This window comes from Eulemur rufifrons, chromosome 6, assembly GCF_041146395.1.
Source record: "Eulemur rufifrons isolate Redbay chromosome 6, OSU_ERuf_1, whole genome shotgun sequence".
NCBI classification, from domain to species: domain Eukaryota; kingdom Metazoa; phylum Chordata; class Mammalia; order Primates; family Lemuridae; genus Eulemur; species Eulemur rufifrons.
In genome coordinates this window covers 61,352,336-61,370,046 of record NC_090988.1, presented here as the reverse complement: position 1 = coordinate 61,370,046, position 17,711 = coordinate 61,352,336, and positions in this window count along the sequence as shown.

The following is a 17,711-nucleotide window of genomic DNA, read 5'->3' as shown; positions in this document are numbered from 1 at the left end:
GATGCAGAAGAGAGACACGGTCCTTGTCATTATGGGGTGGGGGGTAGTGTAGTGGGAAACACATACACCATAAGTAAATAAATAAAAGAAATAAAATACTTACAAATTAGGATAAGTACTATGAAATAAATAGGTGCTAAGATAGACAATATTGGTGACGTAGTTTGGATCTGTGCAGGGTAAAACTGTTTTCTCCTACTCTCACACTCACCGCTCTACACAGACACTTCTGGTCACCTAAATGTATATGGGGTGTTTCCCACACATCAATCAATTCTGCAGCACACACCAAGGGAGTATCCCATAATTCAATTCAATTCTGGCATTATCGTCCTCAAATAGCATCAGGTCCCACAGGGTAAGGGCTCAGTCCCCCACAAGACTGCCCACCACTTCAGATGCCAGTCACCAGTCCCAGGTTGTGACCTGTACGTCTGATCAACAGGGTATAAATTGGAGGTTCTCATGACGTCCTCCTCTGGTTCAATTAATTTGCTAGAGTAGTTCATAGAACTCAAGAAAAAGTGTTTACTGATTTATTATATTAATAAGGCTATGATAAGGGAGACAGATGCATAGCCAGATGAAACGATACGTAGGGGAAGGTATGGGAGAAAGTGCCGGGAGCTTCCATGCCTTCTCTGGGTGCGCCATCCTCCAGGCACCTCTGGGTGTTCAGCTATCTGGAAGCTCTCCAAACCCCACAGTTCAGGGATTGTTATGGAGGCTTCATCACACAAACATAATTGATTATTAACTCAGTCTCCAGCACCTCTCTGATTCCCAAAGAATGGGAGATAGGGCTGAAAGTTCCAAACTTCTAATCATGGTTTGGTCTTTCTGGTGGCCAGCCCCCATGAGCCCACCACCTCATTAGACCAAAAGATCCTCCTATCACCCAGGAAATTCCAAGGGATTAGGAGCTCTATGTCAGGAACCGGAGTCAAAGACCAAATATTAGAATGAAAGATGTATGTAGCAACCCTATCACTCAAGAAATCACAAGGGTCTTAGAAGTTCTGTGCCAGGAACTGGGGACATAGATCAAATACATATTTCTTATTATGTCACAGTATCACAGGGTCCAATCAGGAGATGGAAACCACATAGTAGGTCAAATGGGAAGTTTAATATAAAGAATTATTAACTGTGATGAAAGGGTAACTGTAAGATGTAAGGAAACCCTATTTGGCACCCTAGGGCTAAGGCAGTGTACCTCCAGAAGCACAAACTTGGGAGGAATTCTGATCTCATTGGAGAAGGTGTGGTTCAGCCACCAGACAGCAGAGTTGTCTGGTTTGGCCAAGCTGCAGCGGGTCTGGAGTTTCTGGACAAGCAATAGGCCACCCCCCAGGATGTTGGAAGATGTAGTAGAGGCAATCAGCAACTGGGGTGCACAGGGGCTCTAGCTTTTGCTGAGAGGGCTGTGGAAAGGTAGGCGGAGGCTGCAAGGCTACAGAGGGATGGTGCTCTATGCCCTTGGCTGGGGCAGAGCCACCATGTGCCCTCATACCTACGCCACCGACCTTTGATCTCAGCAAAATGGCAGGAATGCCTCTTCCTCCTGGAACATCCCTCCAGCACCTCTGGCTGAGAAAGCCTAGCATCTTTCCTGCTTTAAAGAAGTGCTTAAAGGAATTCTGTTGTTTAGCACAGAGCATATATTAAATAGACTCATTCAGAGCTCACAGGCAAAAAATTGATAAACAATTGAGCATCAAGTTTTTAAAAAATACATGTAAAAAATGATATAAATCCAAAGTAAACATTTTAAGTTCTCCAACTTTACTCCAGAAAGATACAAAATGAAAAAGAAGACCCTCATTCCTTCCCTTCCTGTCCCATTTTCTCTTTTCAAAGGCAAAAAACATACATTCCTATGATTCCTTTCAGAAAAAAAAGAATGCATTTTACCTACAGATGTGTTAATGTGATTATACAAAGGGTATCATTTTTCTCTTCATTATGCTTCTTTCACTTAATATGTCTTAAAAATCTTTCCACTTCAGCCCGTCTAGGTCTACTTTATTCTCTTTAATCATTGTATAGTATTGTGTCATGTGGATGATGGTTAATTTAGTTACTTTCGATGGACACTTTGGGTTTTGCTTTTAGAAAAATTCTACCAACAAGATTCCTGTACATACTAGATATAATACAACTATATCTAAATTCTTTTCTATGGGAAAGGATAGATTTTGTCAAATTAACCTGCAATAAGATCCATCGCATCAATTTGTACTACCCTCTCATTGAAAATGGTTGACAGTATTCCTTCTCTCAACTTTCTGCCACCACTAGAGAAAACTTTTGCCAGTTTAAATGAAAAAAAAAAAAAGTTTTCCCACTATTTTGATTTGCATTTCTTTATACCTGAAGTAGAGCATCTGTCCATATATTTATAGTCTTTTGAATTTGTTTTTCTATAAACCATTTCTATCCTTTGCCTAATTTTCTATTGGGCTGTTCATTTTTTTCATATTCTTATATGTCAGTTCAATTTAAGTTAAAGAAAAAGCTCTTTGACAAATGTGTCTTAAGTATGTTTTCCCTGTTTTGAACTTAGTTTTTTGATTTAGTTGGGTTTTTTTTTTTTTCCCCCTTCTTTTTTTCCTACCAAAGTTAGACAAATTTATTAACTTTTCCCTGTATGGCTTCTGGGTTTTATAGCTTTCTCAAAAAAGTCTTCCCCTTTCTTAGGTGAGTAATAAATTAATACTCATTTGAAGATGTTTTATGATTTCTTTTTTTTCTCTTCTTATCTTTGCCCCTTCCTCCAGGATTATGCTTTATTTTTTACATTTGAATACTTGATTCATCTGGAATTGATTTGGTTGCAAGGAGTGAGATAGGAACTCACTGTCGTTATCTCAGTAGGTACTGACCATCACCATGTATTACTAATCTTGCTTTTCCCAAGTGATTTGAAACCTCATCTTTGTAATATACTAAATTACCTGTGCATTTGAATCTATTTCTGATTTTTCTTTGGTTCCATTAATTTCTTCTTTTGTACCAAACTGATTTACCAATTGATGTTTCAAAATATGTTTTGATATCTGGATAGACCTAGAAGTGGACACACTTTGGATGGGGTGGACAGAGAAGATCTTGCTGACTAGGGGACATTTAGGCTGACATGTGTGGAATAAGAAGTGACCAGCTTCATGGAGACAAGGGCAGGAGCACTCTGGGTAGAGGAAGCTGCATACCCAGAGGTCGGGAGGCAGAAAACAGCTGGGCATGTTTGAAGGAAGTGAGAAAAGGCCAATGGCAATGGTAAGCACATTAAACAAGGGAGAGAAGGACGTGAGACGGGGGTAGAAAGCTAGGCCAGATTTTGTAGGACCACATGGCAGTGAGGAGCTTGGTTTTGTCCTAAGCACAAAGGGAAGCAGTTAATGAATTTGAAGTAGGGAAGTGGCATGCTCACGTTCCCAGAGTATGACACCATCACTCTGGCTGTTATGTGGAGGTGATAGTTGAGGCACTTTTCAAAATACATTTGGGCTTACTTACAAAGTCTCAGCAGGCGGTGGCATTTGCTGAGACAGGGAAGACTTGGAAGAGAGAAAGGTTTGGGAGTCAAGGGAAGTGCGCTGGGGTTACATGAAGGGTGCAGGGTTGAGATGTTAAGACGTTTGGGAAATCCAAAAGCACACAGCAAATAGGCGGTTCTTCCACACGTGCACCTGGAGCCAAGAGAGGTGCAGGTGGAGAGACCAACTCACATATGAATGAGTGTTATCATAGGGATGAGTGAGATGACAGAAGGGGAAGAGAGTGTGGAAAAAGAAGATAGGAGAGCCCAGGACTGGGCCCTGAGGAACACCAGCACTTAGAGAGAGAGGTGTAGGAGAAGGAGCCGGCAAGACACCAGTGAGCAGCCAGAGGCGTGGCTGGGAGGCAGGAAGGCACCATCTCAAAAACCCACTTCCCAACACTTCGATGCCTCCCACTGCCCTTAGAACAGAGTCCAAACCCCTTTCCACCCTGCCCACTCTGGCCAGCATCTGTCCCTCCACCCCTTCATCTGTAGCGACTCCCAGCCTTTGTCACCTTCTTTAGGGACTTCACAACAGCCTTCTTGTCTCGGCTTGGAAGACTCGCCCCAAACCCCTTATCCTGTGGGTGTGACTTGTATTCTACCTCAAGTTGCCACCTGGTTATCGCTGGCTCCCATGGTCATGGTCCTGCGAGGGAGCAGTTTTAACCGCATCTTTCCTTTGGATCCCAACAGGTAAACCTTTTTTGTTTGTTTGTTTTGTTTTAACGATTACGGACACGAGCTCAGAACGAGTTGGTCACTGCTCACGGTTTCCAGCACAATGAATAGTGATGGGTGGGTGAAAATATCGGTGAGCAGTGTTCCAGCTGCCAGACCACAAAGAGGACGGATAAAAAGTTTGCCAAGAGCCCCGGTTCCCGGTCGCCGCTGGGCCCCGGGGCTATGCAGGCAGGCGCCGGGAGAGGGCAGCAGAGGGCTGCTCGGGACGCGGATCCCGCAGAGGCAGGGACCCAGCGAGGGGTCAGGCAGCCCACCGGCAGGCCGTGCTGGGCTAGGGTAGGGGGGAAGGTGACCTTTTGTTTAGTCCTTGAGGGACTAAGTGCACCGATGGAGAGCTTCAGGCAGCCTTCCTATTTGTGTTTAGATGTGCTCCTCCTTCTGTCCACAGTAGAGTGCAAGGAAGCTGCCTTACTGCGGGCCCCTTGTTGCTGGAAAGGTCACGGTCTCTCCTGGCAGTGGGGGGAGAGGACAGGGCGGCGGTGACGGAGGGCCCTGAGGTGGAAGCGTGAGCACAAATGTACGCGTGGGAATTTTGGCCTTGGCTGCCAGGGGGGACAAGAGACTGTTCTGCAAAGCAGGAAATCAGGTGGCACCGGGCGGTGAGCGCCAGGCACGGAGCTAGGAAGGCTCAAAGGCGGACAGCACCCCGGGGAAAATAGGAGGTCATCACGGAGGGACGTACGTCGTCAGAAATAACTTTGTTTCCCATGCTGTCGGAATTGATTTCCTTCCTGTTCTCCTTTTTTGTTAGTAAAGTTGTTTTTAAAATTTCCGATCTCTCATCTGTTTTTAGGGGAAAAGGGATTTTGCACACATGCTGGGTTGGTAGGTCAGGGGTGAGAGGGGAGCACCGTGAGTGTCCCCTGGGGGCAGCCAGGTGGTAGCAGAGGTCAGGGGACAGGCCCCAAAGGGAAGCGACACTTAGTCTGGAGGTATGGTCATCTCAACTTATACACACACACACACACAGTCACATACAACATACATGTACTTACATATACACATCTCACATACACGCTCACACAGACACCTGGCACATGTAACACACGCACAAAGCACACACCTCACGTGCTGACACATCACACACACAGTGTAATACACCCACACTACACTGATAAAGGGTCTTTGGGGTGAATATCATGGTTGCCTCTCCAGTGGCCCTTCCAGGTTTCCCCTTCCACGCCCCCATCCCCTGGTGTAAAGCAACAATGTGGTTTAAGTCTAGGAGTCAATCAACTCCTAGTTTTAGGGGTAGCTTCCATTGGCCTAAACCCATTAACAAAGTCCCAGCCCCTTGGCATTCCCTTGGCCACTGCGGTTGTTTTAGGAGTGGACACGGCCACCCTGATCCCTTAGATGTGAGTGAGGAAGCACGCAGCCCCAGAAGCTGTCGGCAGCTGTCTTGCTACCCCAAGAAAAGGCTGGTCTAGAAGAAGCTCACGGGGGAGGTAGAGGCGAGAGACTTACAGACAAGCTGAGCAGTGGCCCCCAAAACATTGGTAGCCTCTGTGCCAGGTGCCCACATTGCCTCTAAACTTTAGATTTTGTGAGCCAATAAATCAGCTTGGCTGTTTAAGGCATTCAAGTTGGATTTTCTGTTTCTTATATCTGAAAACCATGGAATGGATCAACTGCTCCTAGAACTCTTTTATGGGGAGGTCCAGGAGGGGTCTGACCTGTGCTTTAATAAGAAGGGCTGTTCCTTCCTGCCCCTCCTTTGGCCTCTTGGTCCTCAAAGCGACCACAGTGCCCCTGGCACAGTTCTTGGAGCCTTCCACATATAACAGAGAAGAAGGAAATGGTATTTAAAACTAAGAACAACCGTAGCCTCTTCGCCTTATAAGGAAAGTGACACAATCGAAATCTGGGGAGGAATAAAGCTCTAAATGGACCTTGTTCCTTGCAGAGGCTGAGATGAGATTCAAGCCAATGTTTTTTAATTTTAAAGTTCAGGAAACCTTGGCTGACATGGGACATTATATATACATATATAAAATATATAAATATAAAAATAATATATCACACATTAAAAATAATTAAATACACTAATTGCTCTAAGTACCCTGAGACATGAGCATTACTTACCCCATTTTGCAGATGATGAATGAGGCTCAGAGGGGTGTCACCGGCTCAGCTACAGAGGGATGGAGCTGGGCTTCCAACTCAGGGCTCCTTGGCTCAAAAGCTTGTGATCCCCCTTCCATGGTAGAAAGCCATTTACCACACCCACGGCTGCCTCTTATATGTGATTTGCTCTGGGTGGGCTTCTTGGGGAGGGGTGTGGTAAAAAGATGGGAGGGAAGTTTTCCTAGTATGTTTATTTTATGGGAGTGATGGAGGGAAGGGGGAGAATAGGGAACCTCTTACACCAGAATTCAGATCATGGTAGAAGGGAGAAGCAGAGTGGACCTTTGAAAGTCAGCCGTTGCCAGGGAGGCAGTGTAGCACAGTGGCCAGGCACACAGGCTCAGAGCCCAGCTAGACTGGGATCAATGCCAGGGTCTTTGTGGTGAATATTATGGTTGCCTCTCCATTGGCAACCATAATATACTAGCTCTGTGACCTCAGACAAGTTAGTTAACCTATTGAGACCTGAGTTCCATCCCTACAAATGAGACCTACTTCCTAGGGTCTTTGTGTGGATCAAACCATACCAGTAAAGCACTTAGCATATAGTGCCTGGCACCCCAAAATGGTAGCTGTTATACAAATTAAAATACACAGTGCTTGGCAGATTCGGAGGCATCGTAAAGTCCCCTTCTGATAAACATTGCCATGCTCAAATACGCCATCATACTGAGAGGGCGCAGGGTGCGGGGAGGCAGCTCATGTATGATGCTTTTCTCTCTCTCCTTTTTTTTTTTTTTGCCCTGTGGGAGCAAGTTGGGGGGAGGTGGGATGGACTAGCTTTGTCATTGACCTTTGGTGGGAAAGGAGAAGGAGCTTCTTACTGCACAGGATGAAAGACAAACATCCCTCACGGAGACATCAGGACAGAGGGGCTGACATACATCTGTTTATTGACAACTCCTGAATTAAGGAAGCCTGGCATAAGAGTTGCTGCTCAGAGAGCCTGGTGCCCCCTCTGCCACCTGGCCCAGAAATCAAGCTGGAGGTGGCAGGAAATCTGACCACTGTACCAGGCCAGGACCTGTTTCAGGGCTTGTCAGGGCCGGGTTGGAATGCAGGTTAGGTCGGCCTGGGAGCTGGCTAGGAGGCAGAGGAGCAGGCGAGACACTCGGGGCACAGCATTTAAGGAGCCGCTCTCAGCCGCTGACCTGCACTTGCAGGAGCTGGAGAAGCAGCGTCTCCTTCAGTTCTGTGGCCTCACCCTCACCTTGGCCCTGCCCGGAGAAGCAGGCTTTGTACCACTGCTTCTGTTTCAGGGCGAGGGAGGCAGCGCTCTCATGAAGGGGAGGGCACACAGTGTCTGTGGCCCCCACATCTCAAGGAGGAGCCCCCAGGCCAGAGACCCTCCCTGTGAGTGGGACCTGACTGTGGTGAACTCTCAGATGTCTTCCCTCGGGCAGAAGGTCAGACCTCAAGGCACTGTGCAAAAGAGAGCATGTTTCTTTCTCCTCCTACTCACAGAGGGAGCTTTGGCTCAGAAAGGGAAGGCAGGATGTTGGGAAGGGAAGTGTTTTAGTTATCTATTGCAGTGTAACAAATTAACCCTAAACTTAGCAGCTCACAACAACGTTTGTTATTTTACCCAGTCTGTAGGTCAGGAATTCAGGCACAACTTATCTGGGTCCTCTGTTTCAGGGTCTCTCACAGGCTGCAGTCAAAGTGGTGCCTGAGGTGTGGTCATTGCAAAGCTCAGCTGGGGAAGGATGGTCTTCCAAGCTCCCTCAGGTGTCTGCTGGTAGAATTCGGTTCCTTTCTTGCTGTTGCCATGTGGGCCTCCCTGATACGGCAGCTTGCTCCAGCAAAGCCAGCAAGCTGAGGAGACAGAGAGAGAGGGAGGATGCAAGCAAGATGACAGTTATAGTCCTTTATAGCCTAATCTCAGAAATGGCACCCCATCACTTTTGTCATGTTTTATTTGTCTGAAACAACTATGTCCAGTCTGCACACACACGTGTGCTCGTGCACACACGCACACACGCACACGCACACTCGAGGGCACCGCACCAGCGTGTGACGGTGTGACCGACTACCCAGAGACCGGATCACCAGGAAGCATTTCAGAAGCACATTCTCTACCACAGGGAGGGAGTAGAGTAAGCAGCTAGGAGGTCCTGAGGTCCAAACACGTGTCAGGGCATCTCTAATCGTCCCATTAAGTTCTCATGCTGGGCTTGTGGAGGGACAGGCCCCAGTTGTCCTCTGCACAAGAGTGTTGAGGAAGGTCTTTGCAGAGGTAAATGCCAGTTGGGAGCCCACACAAATCTGAGGAGGACAAGCCTGAGTAGCGTGAGAAACTGCAAGTGGCCCCCGAGGTTGGAACTCAGGGATTAGTCAAGTTTGTAAAGTGGCTGGTAACTGAGGGACAAGCAGACTTCAAATCCAAAGCCACCGTTTGAGTGGGGAAGGTGGAGAATACTCACGTGACAAATGAAGGGGGGCAGTGATGAGGTTGCCAGGGCGACTCCCCGGAGGCTGAGGCTGGGATGAGACTGATGAAGCAGGTGCACACGGACGTTCCGGAACTGTCCATGATGTTGGGGGACAGCACTAGTGAAAGGCTCCCGTAGGAGGAAGTCATCTGAGAAGCAGCCTGAGTGCTTCCAGAAGTGTGGCCTGGACACGTCAGCCCAGAGGAGCGTCACCCAGGATGGCAGCCTCGGGTAGATGGCAGATGAGGTGGTTCCTGAGGTGACTGGGATGGTTAGAAAAGGAGGAACCTGTGCACAGAGGACATCAAAGTGGGCGCGGTGGCTCATGCCTGTAATCCTAGCACTCTGGAAGGCTGAGGCGGGAGGATCACTTGAGTCCAGGAGTTTGAGGTTGCAGTGAGCTATGATGATGCCACTGTACTCCAGCCTGGATGACAGAGCAAGACCCTGCCTCAAAAACAAAAACCAAACAAACAAACAAAAAACCTAAAAAAGTGGAGGCCATGCAGAATGTTTAGAATTTCTAACAGATGAACCTGTCCATTTACCTTTCCTTAGCTTGTATGATCTCTGGGGGTCAGGTGGGGATTTTCCCTATTATCCTGGGATGCCTCTGTCCTGATGTGACCTAGGAGCAAATGACTTACCCTCTGTTAGCCTTAATTCCCACACCTTTAATATGGTAATAACGCCTACTCATAGTGTTACAGGGGTTAAATAAGTAAGGGATATACATTACCTGGTATACAATGGGTGCTTAATAAAAGTTAGCTCTTTTTCCTCCTACCTTTTCCCTTCTGCCCCCCATTCAAAACTGTGTGGTTTATACATGCACAGTAGACTGACACTCAGCCTTCATTCCATCTGCCTTCTAGTGACCCGTCCAGAACTGCAAAGGACGGAAAGCTAAAACTGCAATTCCCAGACCCCCGTGTGGTCAGGGGTCCAGGGAACCCTCACTGTGGGAGATCTGGGCAGAAGTCCCGGAGGCCACACTCTGCTGCTCCTGCTGTTTCTGCTGGCACTGCAGTGGGGGCCTGGCACGAGCAGACATCTGGTGCCCCGTCACTGGCCTCATGACATTGGGAGACGAGGGGCATCCATTTTGCAGGGGGCCTTGTGGCAGGAGCAGTAGGTTCTGCATCAGGCAGTTTCCTGGTCCAAGGTGACCCAGCAACCCCCTTGGTGGCCCAGCTCTCCTTTGGGAAGCCTCACTGAAATCTCAACCTAAAGTCTATTCTAACCTAAATCCCTCCTAGTAGTTCCCTAAGACACTTAATACCCTGTCATAAATCCTCTCTTACTTAATCTAACCAGAGTGGATTTTGTTCTCCTCAACTAACTAATATAAGTGGGATGGAGAGATTTTTATTGCTGAATTCCTCTTAGAGAAGTCACTGTGTGTGTTTTGGAAGGTTGCCTTGATGAGTGCCTGCAGGGAGGGCAGTCCCCTCACCCAGGATCCCCTGCCACGTTCCCACCGCAGGCCTGGGTGGCAGCTCACACTAAGGCTTTCGGAACTTTTTGCATTGCTCCCAAAAAAGTGGGGGAAAGAGGCAAAAGTGTGGAAAGAAGGCACAGGACTCAGTGGATGGCCAAAGGCCAGGTGCTGTATTATATGACCCTTTTCCAAGACCCTCTCCCCCATCTTTTCCACAAAGTGTGTGTAAGTGCTTGGTGCGATAGACTTTTTTTGTTGCAGAAACTAAAGGAGTGACTGAATTTCATGTTGGCAAAAACATAGTCTGGGGACAGAAGTGGAGTGAGAGGGAGGCAGAGTTTGGGGAGGAAGAAGCGCCTGGAGACCACGGCCTTCACAGGGAACCAGCAGATACCGAGGAGGGTGCTGGATGCTCTGTCTAAGGGATTCAGAAGTCCAAGGTCATCTTGCCTGGGTATCCAGGAGCAGAGGCCCTCAGCAGACACCTGGAGTACACATGAATAGCATGTAGGACCGATTCCTTCCTGCTTGGCCTTTTACTTTATAACTTGATCTCTGTCTCCCCAAACTCTTAAAGCTCCACAATCCTTCAGAGCACTATGCTTTTCTCATCTGTATTTACACACATTTTGCTTTGTTGTTGTTTACGTTTTCTGCAAGACAGTCAGCTCCTGGAAGGCAGAGGCCTGGTTCTAATTCATCTGTCACTCTCCGAAGTTATTACACATGTGTATGTAGTAACTGTGTGTATGTGACTTTGTGCATTTTTCTGGGGAAAGGATCCAGAACTTTAATCATGTTCTCAAAGGAGCCTAGAACTTAAAAAATGTTTAGAATTGCATGAGGGGGTCTTTTTTGGGACATCTGGACACTATTCCATTACTTATAGGCAAAAAGAGTCATCTTTCAAAGGTAAAATCCATCTTTTTTTTTTAAATTTCAGGATATGATGAGGGTCCACACATTTTGGTTACATTTTATGTCTTTGCCTCTCCCAAGCGAGGATGAGAGGCATGCCCTTCCCCTCTACAATGCTCACCATGTCCATTAGTTGTGAGCTTACCCCCCCCCAACCCCCTCAAATCCATCTTATCCTCCTGCTTGTCTTCCATCGGGCACGTGTATCCATGGAGATGGAAAACTCATGGGCTATGCCGGAAACCTAGAATCGGTCTCCGGTTTCAAGATTCTGTCAGTTAGGGGCTCAGTCAAGCAGTGCATGTTTATAGCTTCTTCCCCAGGACGCCTTGCCCTGCACTCAGAGAGGTTTATAAGCCAAGCTGACACCGAGTGAGCCCCACTGTGGGTGGGATCCATGGCTGTTGTGTGCTCTCCAGCCTGCTGTCTCTTAAGCTGTAAATATTTATCAAGTGGATGTGGGATGTCAGGCTCCGAAGAGTGTCTAGGGTGGTGTGTGTGTGTGTGCGTGTGTGTGTGCGCGCACGGGGTGGTGCTGGGAGAGTGAGAGCCCCATAGAAGCTGGTATGTGATGGTGACTCATGAAAGATTTGAAGACAAGAGTCCCATCACACGGCTGTGTCTCTGTCGCCCAGGGCTGATACGAGGCGAGCTCTGTTCTAACCTGCACATGTCAGCCCAGAAACCACGGGCAACATCAGCAAAGCACAGCTGGGTTCCTGACAACTGCTGAGTTTGTAAACTTTCTAAAGATCCTATATTTATCTCTTAAATTAATCCAGTGACACTTCCATTTAGCTGACAGCATTGCGTGTGGGTGTGTGGGTAGATTCAGACAATAAAAGACTGGAGAGGGCCAGATTGATTTTTTGTTGGCATTTTATGGTTTTTATCTTAGAGTAATTGGTTGTTAAAATGAAACTATTTAACTCTCAGTTGCAGTTGAGGCTCCAAAATCGCTACATTTTCTTCCAAAAGTAAGATCACCTATGAATGTTTGCAAAGGTGTGCCCCTCGCTCACCTAAGGGTATGAGTTGAATTCAAGGTGGCCAGGAGGAGTAGACACTGCAGGAAGAGTTTGAGGAAAGCCGTCCATGTGCTTTGAGGCCCCAGCCCCACGCTCCACCCCCCATCTCTAGAAGGGGTTCTGGAAGTTCTGAGCGTTTTCTACTCTCAGGATGCCATCCACCAATTTGCACAACTGCCATCTCGTAACTATGCCATACTGGCCACAATCTCATAGCAAAAGTGTGTCCCACCCTTTTTCTCTGGACACCCATGAGCTGGGGACTGAACACTGGGGTTGCTGCCACCAGTTCCACCAGAAAAGCAAACACCTCCATGGCAGAGCTTGTCACCAGAAACAGCAGAAGGCGTGGGAGCGCAGCCCGTGTCTGACTTCTGCACTTCAACTCTGGCTTTAGTGCATCTTACGGGCAGGACCTAAAATCCCATCCAGAGGGTTGCCCGCTAAGAGTCTGGGAATGCAGTTTTATCTCCTGAGCTCTGTAGTGCAGGAAGGCACCCCAGGGGGAGGCTGGCATGGGAGCTGAGCACCAGTTCACCTTGTCTAACGCACTCCTACTCTTACTCCAAGGCCCACAGTAAGGGTCTCTCTGAGACTCCTCTCTCACTGCTCCCCACCTCCTCTGTGATCCTCAGTTTACTGTAGTCCAGAGTAACATATCAGTCTTCTTTGCTAAGCTGAGAGTTTTTTAAGGGCAGGGATTTTATATGACTCATTTCTGTGTCTCTAGCACCCAGGACAAGTCCTGATAGGTAACAACTGTGACGGTTTTAAAGCATGCGCACACAGTTTTTGATACTTCTCGCTTCAGAAAGTTGAAGTTAATTCCCCTCCCTCCCTTGAGTCTGGGCCAGACTTACCGATTCACTTCTAATGGATAGAATGTGGTGGAAGTGATGTGTGACTCTGAGACTGGTCATAAAAATATGGCTTGGTCTCTCTTGGATCACTGGGTCTCGGGGCAGCCAGCCACCATGTTGTGAGGACAGCAAGCAGCTCTATGGAGAGACCCACGTGGCAAGGGACAGAGGCCTCCTGCCCACAACCAGCACTGACTTGCCAGCATTTTCTTCTTCCAGGAGGGGAACTCTTTCTCATCTGATGTGGGAGGATAGTCAAGTCTCTTGCCTCCCCCCATCCCTTAAAGTGGTTAAAAACCACAGCCTGTGACTCATTCCCTTTGCTTCCTAGGAGTTGAGGCATGGTGGACAAAAGGAGAAGGAATTGAGGGTGGACAGGATAGATCTGAGGCCAGGAGTCCCCTGTCTGCATCCAGGATTACTGGCTGTGGTTTGGCCAAGCCTGACAAATGTCACTGAGGAAGGTGAGGAGGGACATCAGCACTTCAGAGCCCCCTCCCCTCTCCCTGTCAAAGCTTGTGGCGAACCTCAGAGTCTGTGGCAGGGCTCCCGCCTGAGGGAGGAGAGCCATCGAAGAGCACAGGCCTGGCCCGCCCTGGCGCACCTGCGAGCTGGCAGGAGGGGAGAGAGGTTGTTGCCCAGCAGTAATGCGACAGTGTTTTATGCAGGTGCACTAAGCCCTGTTCTCCAAGCAACCACCTCGCCCCACTTTCCTGCTTCTGGAGGAAGTTGGGGATGAATGAGCAGTTGCTCTCGAGCAAACCAGCTGAGGGTAAACATTTACTCCTTCAAGAAGGCAGGGCCTTGCATCCCTCGGCCTGCTTTCCCCATACTGGAGTCCTATGTCTTTTTCTTCCCAATTACACAGTTATAATACCATATTTTCATTGTTAAAAAAAGTTCAAACAACACAGTTATACGAAGTAAAAGAACAAATGTTCTCCTCCACAACCTGGCCCTGATCTCATTTTCTCCGTACAGGTAACCGTGGCTAACGGTTTGACACGTGGCCTGCCAGGCCCCGGGGCTGTGGAGGTATCACACTTCACATACTGCCCTGCAGCCTGGTGGTGTTTTCATTTGATAATAAATTATGGACAACTTGGTTTCATGTCAGTATGTAAAGATCTAATTCTTTTCTAAGAGCTACCTAATATTCCATAGTATATGTGAGAGGAAGAAAAAATATGCTAGGAATAACCACTTCCTACGGCCTTCTGTGGAGTGGGGGTGAGGGTGTTGTGTGGGGGTGGAGGGGCTCTTTGTTCAGCTGAGCATCGGGAGGGGTTTGGTGGGAGAGCGCTGGGGAAGGCCTTACGGAGAGCTGAAGAATTACTCTTTCTGATACAGGGCAGCAGTGTGGAGCTTCTGGGGCCCTCTGGGGTGGGAGGGGGACAGGGGAAGGAGGAGGTTGCTGACGAGATGGAATATGAGCGGCCTCTCCACAGTGACCCCTGCCCGCCGCCCTCACATCCTCTGCAAGTTTGCTAAATTCATGAGTGAACATAGTCCCCATCTTTCGAAGTGTTTCCTTAGAACAATATGGCAAGGATGCTAGTACTGGGTCAAAGGGTACACATTTCTTTATGGCTCTGGAGACATTGTTTGTTAAATTGTTATTCCAAAGAGCTGCAAGAATTATGCTGCTACTCATGTTTCCCTGTGTTGGGAGGTGGAAAGAAACCCCAGTCGAGGATGTGCATTTCTGGAATCCGAGAATTGGGATGGTCTACACAAGGTCTGACAGATCCACACATAAATATGGATGCCGGCCGTGTGCCAGTTCCTGTGCTACATTCCGATGCCAAGAGGGCTGAGCTGGCTCAGGTGTCAACCCCAGCTCCCAGCCCCACGGGGCTGACAGCTTAGGGGTCAGGGCATGTGTACAGAGAGTGGCTACAGATACTAGGAAAGCCACAGGCTAGGAGTAACATACACGTGTCACCTCTCCCACTCCCCACGTCCACACTTTGGGCAAGTGTCCCTGACTGATCATGGAACTCTCTCTTGCTGAGTCCAGATGCTTCTTCAGAATCCTTCTCAACACAGTGCTGTAGGCAGCAATTCCCAATCAATCAGAGTTGGATCCCGGATGGGACATACTTGCCTTTACTTGGCATAACATACATGAGAATATATAACTAACAACATTTAAAATGCTTATTTGTTATACTCTGGTTTCTCTTCAGATCGTATAAATCTTTCGCCTTTTACTAAAATGCTTATTTGTGCCCCACCAAAGGTATTAATACATGCACACTTGAGAAAATACTGGCCTGGTGGGAAGATAGGTGAGTACAACTCAGAGGGACGGCAAGCCCCTGCCACCGGCTTCCTGAGGCTGGCCCAGGTCCCGTCTGGTGAGCCAGTAAGCTCATATCTGAGACCCCAGAAACTTGGGAAGCAATGGTGGCCAGCTGATAGTGGCTGGGAAACCACTGGGAAATGGCTGGGGCGCATCTGCTGGGCCCGTTGGTATGTTATCTGGCAGGAAGTCAGGGCCTGCAGTCAGAAGAGAAATGAGGGGGTTGTTCTGCCCAGAAGCTGCTAAAGACCTTTCTTGATCCTTGGACTTGAGCCAGACATAGTAGGGACAGGGAACCCCAAACGAAAGCCGTGGTGGATCCATGCCTGCAGTTGGATGAACCATCTTGCACAGGATTCGTCCCCTTTGCTTTATTTGTACAAGGGAGTTATTTCTCTGGCAGTTAGACAAGAAGCCTCTTCTCTTCTCTACCTTGTTTCCACCAAGTCAGAGCCAAAGGAATCAGCCTCAGAGACCAATTCCTTCAAACCTTGGGGGAGCATCTTCCCCGAGGGGCTTTTGTGGCCTCTCCCTACCCCACCTTCCGGCCAGCACTGGGGTCACCCTGACCTTGAGTTGCAGTTTCCCTGGCCTCTGTGGGTCCCAGGTCCTGCATTTCGGCCCTGTTTCCCCTGTTTCTCCCCTGCCCCAACCCACATAGCTGCCATCTGTGTCCTGCCAACCCTGATTCTCATGGGCTTCCTTTGGTGGCCAGTGCCCTGACCCTGTGCCACTGTGACCGAGCCTGCCAGGCCCTTTAATACTGGCCACACCTTCTTGCCTCCTCCTGCCACCTAGGCCTCCGCTGTCATCCCTTACTGGCCTGTCGCTGCCCCAGCTCTTATGTAGCCATCTGGGAGCTGCCACGTGTCATTGGTCCTGAGTGGTATGAGCAGGAAGCCTGTTCTCGTTGACGGCACAGTGAATTGAGCATGTCCACACGGAAGTACAGCTACCAGGCGTGTCTCACTTGAGCCCGGCACAGACGGTAGCATTATTCATAAGGATGTCCCTTCTGTCAGAGGAGGCCATGGGCGGTGTAGGGCAGAGAATGGGGACATCGGAGTCAAGCAGCGGAGTTCAAATAATGACAAGTCTCTTAACCTTTCAGAGGATAAATAAAGGTACCTAACTAATGGAGTTGTTGTATGGACAACTGAAATAAGTGAGCATGATTTATAGTGAGAGTATTTCAAGTGTATTGGTTTCTTGCAGCTGCTTTAACAAAGTACTGCAAACTGGGTGGCTTACACAACAGAAATGTGTCGTCTCACAGTTCTGGAGGCTGGAAGTTCAAAAGCCAGGTGTCCCCAGGGCTGGTTCCTCCTGAGGGGTATGAGGGATGGATGTGCTCCAGGCCTCTCTCCTTGGCTTGTAGGTGGTGCCTTCTCCCTAATCCCTTCACACTGCGCTCTCCCTGTGTGTGTCTGTGTCCAAAGTTCTTTTTTTTTATAAGGACACCAGTCATATTGGATTAGAGCCCACCCTAATGACTGCAGCTTAACTGATTATATCTGTAACAACCCGATTTCCAAATAAGGTCACATTCGGAGGTACTGGGGGTTAGGACTTCAACACAGGAATTGGGGGGGCACACAGTTAAACCCATAATAGTAAGCTATCACTATTCGTCAGGAGTTTCAGTAAAGTCCTGGTTATTGGTGGGGTTTTAGTGGAATTAAATGGTAACCATTATGCCCGGCTCTCTGGCTCACACCTGTAATCCCGGCAGTTTGGGAGGCTGAGACGGGAAGAGATCACTTGAGCCCAGGAGTTCAAGGTTGCAGTGAGCTATGATTGTGTCACTGCACTCCAGCCTGGGTGACAGAGTAAGACCCTGTCTCAAAAAACAAACAAATGGCAACCATTCAACCGTATGCAGTGAGCTGCTTTCTACCCGAGATACTTGGTGTGTCAGTCCCTGGCAGTAGCAAGTCTGTGGGCCGCCCCACAAGCTTCTGAGTTCATGTGCAGAAGCTAAATCCCGAAAAAGTTGTTTTTTTGTTGTTGTTGTTGTTTTCCCTGAATAGTGGAAGTGGTGGCAGCGGTGGTGTTGACTGTGGTGGTGGCGGTGGGCTCCCAAGTGTCACACAGACTACACCTTAGCTGGCGTCCGTGCTGGATCTTTAGGGCCTGGCCAGACCCTAACTCCACCCACCTCCCCCTCACCTCCTCCTTCTGTCCCATGGAGGGATTTAGATTTTACTCCATAAGCAATGAGGATGACACTGAAGATATTTGGAACAAGTGGACAATCTGATCAAAGTGTTGCTTTAGGAAGATTGATCAGGCATCTTTCTGTGCAATGGTTA